Source organism: Eulemur rufifrons, chromosome 15, assembly GCF_041146395.1.
Source record: "Eulemur rufifrons isolate Redbay chromosome 15, OSU_ERuf_1, whole genome shotgun sequence".
NCBI lineage: Eukaryota > Metazoa > Chordata > Mammalia > Primates > Lemuridae > Eulemur > Eulemur rufifrons.
In genome coordinates this window covers 11,244,072-11,252,706 of record NC_090997.1, presented here as the reverse complement: position 1 = coordinate 11,252,706, position 8,635 = coordinate 11,244,072, and positions in this window count along the sequence as shown.

Below are 8,635 nucleotides of genomic sequence, written 5' to 3'. Positions count from 1 at the left end.
TGACCTGGAGTTGCTTTAAATCACTGTGGCCACACTTGCTGATAGTGATGCTGGGACATAGAGCCTCTTATCTGGGCAGTCATATGCCCAGTTAAAACTCACGGGGTTCTATGACTAAAAGATTTGGAGAGTATGGATGCTGGGGTCCAGTTAGTGGCCTCTGCCACATGGAGCTAAATGGACATGCCCAGTAATGCTGTTGGCTGTTATTTTGCACTAATACCCCTTGTAACTAAGGCATTTGTTTATGAGTTGGCTTGGGATAAGGGCTGATCCCAGAGTTACTTTGAACTCAGCTGGATTAGTCACACTAGGAAGTCAATTCCTTGTCTAAGTCTCAGCATTGAAGCCTCTTCAGTTCTCATGCACCCAGAGCTTAGGGTTAGAACAGTTGATCCTGGTGCTTGCACCCTGCTTCATGGTTTCCTGAGCGCTTTCTCCTTGTTTCATTTGAGCCTCCAAGCTACTCATTTGACCACATTGCCTGCCAACCCCACTCCTGCTACAGAAATATTCAATCAGGCTAACCCTAAGATACATAGAGATGGTCCTAGGAACATTGTTAACATATACATTATAGTGTCATCAGAGATACTGTTCCTTATTGAAGGCATCTAAAGAGAAATTTTCAGATCTAAGTGCTCAGATCTAAAGCCTCTGCAACAAGAGTCAGTTACTGGTCTTGTTTCCCTTTGAGCTTTGGCTGTAGGAAGCTCAATTCAACTTTATAACTATAGGACCTGTCATTTGCATTTTTTGTTCTAACTTCCCCATTTTTGTTGTTGTTTATTTTGTTTTTGCTTTTTTATATTATGGTATGTTTTAGATATCATTTACAATAAAATGCATAGATCTTATGTTTTTGGCCTTCTGATTTATATTTGCCATTGTCCAGATTTATCTATTTGTATTTTTCTGTAGGCTGCCTCAAATCTTTTATAGAAAGAGACAACATATAGGTAGGATTTTGAACATAATATGTTCCTGAAAATATACAGAAGTTGAGTGTGGTAAATATGGACTCTCTAGACCAGGGGTGGGGAACCTGTGGTCTTCTAGGTCAGGGCCTAGAAGTGTGGCCTTTTGACTGAATCCAAATTTTACAGAATGAATCCTTTTATTTTTATTAATACATTTTTGTTCGTCTTTTATATTTTTACTTTATCTTAAAAATGAATGTATTTAAAATACCAAAGAATAAAATAAGTTTCAAAAAATAAAATAAGTTTCAAATAATCCTTCCAGATTGACTGGCACAATTAGAACATTAGTGAGGCATGAGGGCTAAATTGATGGCTGCTACGCTCATGATTTAGTTCTAACTTTCTGACTGGTTGGTTGGTGAGAGTTTATGGGGGTTGAATACGCCAGTCTGTTATCAGCTTTTGACAATGGTGCAGTATGTTTCTATTTGAAGTGGGATTTGTGAATAGTTGCACAGCTCGACAGTATTTTTTAATTCTGTCTGCTTAACAGCCCATCATGTCAAAAAAGACAATGAGAACACTGAAGGAAGAAAACTTTTTTTTAACGAGGATCGGGAATTGCAATATTATCTTGTTTCTGCTAAAGATAAGATGATTTGCTTCCTTTGTGATACTGCAATATCAACATTAAAGAAATTCAATGTTCATCAGCATTATAACACTCATAAGGACCAAAATATTTTAAATTAAAGGAAGAGGCATGAAAGGTCGTATTATAGAAATTAAAAAATGAAAAGCAAAAGCAAAGACAATTCTTTTAAGCAGCAACAAGACCTGGAAATAATGCCACTGAAGCAACTTATAAAGTAGTATATAACTTATAGTACTTTATAAAGTATACTTGGGGAAAAAAGGGAAGCCATTCAGTGATGTAGAAATTGTGAAAGAACGCATTGTCAGAGTTGTAGGATGCTTAGACCCCAATAACATTTCAAAGCACAAACAACTGCCTCTTTCAAGGAGAACCATAACTGATGGATTAGCCTTCAACTTAACAACTTCATGCAATACTTCAGAAGGAAAATATGTATTATTCAATCACTTTGGATGAATCAAGTGATACTACTGACTCGACACAGGTTTTATACTTCATTTGGGTCATGACATTTTGCCATGAAGAGTTACTCGCTTGGGACACTCTTGTGAACAGAACATGGGGAATAGACATCTTCAACAACTTTCAAAATAAATGTCATGAAGTTGGACTGAATTTGGTAAATTTAGTGAGTAGAAGTACAGATGGTGTACCTTCCATGACAGGAAAACACAAAGGATTTATTGCACAGATTAAAAAAATATTAACAGAAACAGATGCTGATGTATCTTGCATCAGCAAAATCTCTGTGCTAAAGCTACTATTTTAGGTGACACTTTGCAACAAGTTACAAGTATTGTTAACTATATTCGTGCAATGCTAAAGTTGAATGATGAAGCATTCAGTGTGGATTTGCCATATCATTCTCAAGTACGTTGGCTATCACAGGGGGACGGGTGTTAGCCAAAATTTTTTTTTTTTTTTTTTTGAGACAGAGTCTCACTCTGTTGCCCAGGCTAGAGTGAGTGCCGTGGCGTCAGCCTAGCTCACAGCAACCTCAAACTCCTGAGCTCAAGGGATCCTCCTGTCTCAGCCTCCCGAGTAGCTGGGACTACAGGCATGCACCACCATGCCCGGCTAATTTTTTCTATATATATTTTTAGCTGTCCATATAATTTCTTTCTATTTTTAGTAGAGATGGGGTCTCGCTCTTGCTCAGGCTGGTCTCGAACTCCTGAGCTCAAACGATCCGCCCACCTCGGCCTCCCAGAGTGCTAGGATTACAGGCGTGAGCCACCTCGCCCGGCCCAAAATTTTATCTCTGCAAGAACAGATACTTAAATTTTTTGAAGAACAGAATCAGCAATGTGAATTATTGAAAGAAGATTTCTATAGGAATGCAGCATTTCTGTGTGATATGTTAAATTAAAACGACTTAAATATTTCTTTGCAAGGTAAAACTAAGTCTACATATGATATGTGGCAAAAAATCCAAACTATCATTTTTCAAAACGCTTCATCAAAAGGAAATTTTGGATGAACATTTTCTCCAGTTAGCAAAGGTCATTGATCAGCAGGATGATAGATGTGAATCATTTGAAGACTATGCAGCTATTATAAACCTATTAATTGGAGAAGACAAAGCTTCACTGACTTTGGGACTCATGACATCACACTCAGATTAGCATTTCAGCCTCACCTAGGTGATATCACCAAGGCACCTAAAGAACTACAGATGGAATTGGTTGAGCTCTCAGTAGATGACATTTTAAAGTCATCATTTGATGCTAAGAAAGATCCAATTGAAATATGGAAAAATGCAGTAGAATACCCACGTCTTTGGCAATATGTTTGAAAAATACTTTCTTGCTTTTCAACCACTTATTGCTGTGAATCTACATTCTCCTACCTGACCCAAATCAGGATGCCCTTAAGGTCACAAATGACTGATACCCATCTAGAGGATCAACCGAAACTGCCGACCTCCATGCTACAACCAAATATTCAGATGCTTTCCAACAAAAAGCAGACACAACAAAGTCATTAAAAGGTTAGTTAACTTTAAAATGAACAAATAGTTTTCATTTTTTGAAATTAAGTACATAGTAGCTTAGTTTTTACAAAATAATGTACATTTTTAAGTATATCTAATTGAAGTTTTTTGAATGTGACCTTATTTGATTATGGCTACATTAATTTGGCCTTCCAATGTGAAAAGGTTCCCCATGCTTGGGATTTAGGTATTATAAGGAGGGGCTCTGTTGCCTAAGAGCTGAAAAATAGTGTAAAATCTGTAACTGTACTTTGCCTTTTAAGTATAGTCTTGGCTCATACATTTCCAGCATTTATCACTTTTGTTCCTTTCCCTTACATTTGAGTACACATTTGACTATTAGTATCTTTAAGTCCATTGAACACTGGATCAAGCTTTAAGAACTGCCATTTGGGTACTTATGTCTATTTTTGTCCTTTGTGTCAAAGGGAATTTGTCATTAAAAGAGGCAGGTAATGCATTCACTACATTTCTTTTTTTTTTTTTTTTTTTGAGACAGAGTCTCACTCTGTTGCCCAGGCTAGAGTGAGTGCCGTGGCGTCAGCCTAGCTCACAGCAACCTCAAACTCCTGGGCTCAAGCGATCCTCCTGCCTCAGCCTCCCGAGTAGCTAGGACTACAGGCATGCGCCACCATGCCCAGCTAATTTTTTCTATATATATTTTTAGCTGTCTATATAATTTCTTTCTATTTTTAGTAGAGGTGGGGTCTCGCTCTTGCTCAGGCTGGTCTCGAACTCCTGAGCTCAAAGGATCCGCCCACCTCGGCCTCCCAGAGTGCTAGGATTACAGGCGTGAGCCACCGCGCCCGGCCTACATTTCTTAAATAATTCAACAAATATGGCTCCACTAGCAAAGTTGCCAAAACTGAACTGGTGACTTGTGGGAAGGGCCCAAATGTCATCCAGATTTTGTGTGCAGTTTTGATTGGGGCTTTCTAGAGTAGTTTAGGATAAGATTGTCAATGTATAATTTTTGAAAATTCAGGTTGAATGAAAGTTGAGGACTATTTATATAAATTTAAGGCAAAAAGGCATGATTATCCACATTAAAAAAATTTTTTTTAATTTAATTTTATTTTTTAGAGACAGGGTCTTGCTCTGTCATCCAGACCGGAGTACAGTGGTTTGATCATAGGTCACTGCAGCCTTGAACTACTGGGCTTAAGCAGTCCTCCTGCCTCAGCCTCCCTGAGTAGCTGGGACAGCAGATGTGTGCCACCACACCTGACCAATTTTTAAATTTTTTTTGTAGAGATGGGGTCTTGCTATATTGCCCAGGCTAGTCTTGAACTCCTGGCTTTAAGTGATTCTCACACTTCTGCCTCCCAAAGTGCTGGGATTACAGGCATGAGCCATTGTGCCCAGCTGATCCCCATTTTATAAATAAAATGTCTTGAACTCAGCTAGTAGATAGAGATCCCATATTCTTTTTGCTCAAATCTAATGTTCTTCATTTTACACTAAACTGTCTTCCTGCCTATCCTTCTGCTTCTAGATGCTTTAGCCCTTTCTCCATCTGTGGCCACCATGAAAAGAGCAGAAACTAGGAAACTTCTAGGGTCCTGCCAACATGTCCCCTTGGTGGGTACTTTTGCCAGGGCCACACAAATCTGCCAGCCTTGACTGTCAGCTGTACAGGACAGCTTTAGAGCTCATCTAGTTCTCCCTCACTGTAAGATGAGGAGTTTGTGACTCCCAGAGAGGTCATGCAGAGAGATAAGGGTGGATTCAGGACCAAACTTCAGATTCCTGGCTACCAGCATTGCTGAAGTATGGCAGCTGGTCCTTTCTGAGGTGCCAGGTGATTTTAGTTGGAATATGGAAAAGATTCTTGTACCTAATGCCTTATTTTAACATGTATTAACAGAAAAGTACAGGGTTTCCCAAAAGTTGCCACAATTTTACAAAATTTTTCCTCTGTATGGAGACTACAAAGGTTAATCCATATGTAGTATGGAGACTACAAAGGAAAAATTTTATAAAACTTTGTAATGAGGCCGGGCGCGGTGGCTCATGCCTGTAATCCTAGCACTCTGGGAGGCCGAGGCGGGTGGATCGCTTGAGGTCAGGAGTTCGAGACCAGCCTGAGCAAGATCGAGACCCCGTCTCTACTAAAAATAGAAAGACATTATATGGACAACTAAAAATCTATATAGAAAAAATTAGCCGGGCATAGTGGCGCATGCCTGTAGTCCCAGCTACTCGGGAGGCTGAGGCAGTAGGATCGCTTAAGCCGAGGAGTCTGAGGTTGCTGTGAGCTAAGCTGACGCCACGGCACTCACTCTAGCCTGGGCAACAAAGTGAGACTCTGTCTCAACAACAAAAAAAAACAAAAAAACAAAAAAAACTTTGTAATGAATATTTTATAAATAAAGGTAAATTTAGCTACAATTTCCCATTTTCTCTACGTATGGCAATTTTGGGGACACCCTGTATAACTAGCACTTTATTCCTTAGAATAAGTAAGTTAACAGATCACCTTGCACAGGTTTTCCCTTAAAGGGAGCTATTAAGTTATAGTACAGGTGATACATGCAAATGGCAAAATCTGTGGATGTAGAAGGCAAATGCTGGGATTTGGGGAACAGTTGTAATCTACTTTGTGTCTAGTCTAGTTCCTGCATCCATGGATGGTTCCTGCTCTGGCTGTGCTTTCCTGTTGTCTCTTGTGCTGCTCTGATTCCCTATACCCTTTCCCTTGCTGCCTCCTGCTGGCTTTCCTCAGATAGTAAGTACAAAGTAGTCACATTCCCCATCTATTGGTGTTGCTGCTTCACTGAAGGAAATACCTCTAGATTGACCACTCCTCCTCCCTGTCTGTAGGTCTACCCCAACCCAGTGTGTCCTGAGGCTTCAGGGTAAGGCAGTTAGTAAAATTTTTGTCTCCAAATCCTGGGAGGTAAGGGGAGCAGTTAGAAATTTTCCATTTAAGCATGTGCTCCAGGTGTCAAAAGTTGACAGGCAGGACTGATGTATGGCCTTGCTGTCTCCAAGCCATACTTTTAACTCCCAACATTGCCTGCTCCTTGCCACAGCCTCCTTCTCCACGTCTGTTGCTGTCTGGGTAGGCCCCAACTACCATTGCATGTGGAATGGCTAAAACCAGTTGCATTACAAGTTTGGGTGTCTCCTAGGTGTTTGGTGTCTTTGGCTTGTGAACACTCACTTCTTGAGGGTGGGTTCTCCCCCAAGATGAGTCTCTACCATTGTGCAGAGCATTCCCAAATCAGTTTTTTGGGTTAGAAGGACGCTTTAGATCACCCGGTTGGACCATCATTCAGTACTCAAATGAAAATCTCCTTTACACTGTCCCTCCCAGAGGTCATGCATTCTTGGCTTCATCTAGGGAAATCCCTTCCCTTTATATTTAATTCTTTTCTCATTAATTCTGAGACAAAACACAAGACAAATCCTTTCCCTCCCAGATTGTGGAGACTATATTACGCTTAATGAGGGAATGTGTTAGTTCATGCTGGAATGTGAGAGGACTAGGACTCTAAAATGGGTTCTTATGTTACTGCAGATTATCAGCTCCTGAGGGGAGCCTCAAGAGGCCTAAGATGCCTTGAAACTAGACACAGCATTTTGTATATGTGTACAGTTTTTTGAGAATTGGATTTATAGGTCTTCGTAGAGTATCTTATATGTCTGTGATCCAAAAAGGAGTCACTAAAGGAAGAGCAAATCCTGAAAGGGAAACAGCAGGTTTGAAATAGATCCAGCAGGCTGTTGTGAGCAAGATCTTCCCCTGCCTTTTGGACCTTGCATCGGGGTTCTTAGCCAGAGGATTGTCCTCCTTCATTTTATAGTCCTTCAGGGCTATCAGACAGTTTCTGGGAAGATGGGCTGTGTTTGTGCTCTTATCTTTCCTATAAGTTTTCCCTTTTCCTTTTAGAAATAGGTAGGAGTAAAGATGTGTGAAGCAATCTTTATAGCCTTCTTTGTGGCCTCAGAGTTACTCTTCCATTATGACACACTCTATAAGATCTGACAATTATTCTGTTGTAATGGAATTTGGCATAATGAGTATATATTTATTTTTCAGAATGAGGTGATTGATGAGGCAGAGAAATAGTTCTTTGCCTCTATGATGAAATTTGCAATAAAAAAAAAATTCTTGAAACTATTAGGGCAAAGATTCCTAATTCTCTTGCATTCTCTGTTTCATTTCCCAACATACCTCTGCCCTATCAGATAGCATAGATCAATTTTTAAGATTAATATGAATTCTACTGAATTTCTTTGGAGGCTTTAAAAAAGCGAATTTAGGGACCACATTTATGTAGCCTAGATTGTTCCAAAGCCAGAATTCAATATTGGAAATCCTTTTGTATAGGAAAGGCAAAGCTGGGGATTGTGGAGATGACAGGTGTTCTGAGGCAGCCTGCTGAAGAGCAGAGAATGCTGCTTCAGAAGACAGATGGCTGGGTGCTAGCCACTGGCCCTAACTTGCCAGGTGACTTCAATCAAGTTGTTCTCGCTGGGTCTCATTTGTATAATGGGAATAATGATGCCTCCTTTCCATATTTCATAGGGTTGTTGAGAGACTCAAAGGAAAGTAGATATGAAGAATGCTTTGTAGGCAAGGAGATGCTGTCTCTGCTCTTGAGTCTTTTTAATGTTGCTAAAATAATTGGTGTTTGGTTAGGATGTTTAACATGGGAGGTTTATGGAGTCATTGCTGCTTGGTGGCAGGTTATAATTCTCCCCCAACCCAAAGAGTGCTTTTGTAATAGAGAATGAGCAGTGTGGAAAGAGGGTCTGGAGTGTATTTTTTTTTTTTTTTTTTTGAGGCAGTCTCGCTCTCTTGCACAGGCTAGAGTGCCATGGTGTCAGCCTAGCTCACAGCAACCTCAAACTCCTGGGCTCAAGTGATCCTCCTGCCTCAGCCTCCCAAATAGCTGGGACTACAGGCACACACGACTACGCCCAGCTAATTTTTTTCTATTTTTAGTAGAGACGGGGGTCTCGCTCTTGCTCAGGCTGGTCTCGAACTCCTAAACTCAAGGGATCCTCCCACCTCGGCCTCCCAGAGTGCTCGAATTCAGCATAGTGTATTTT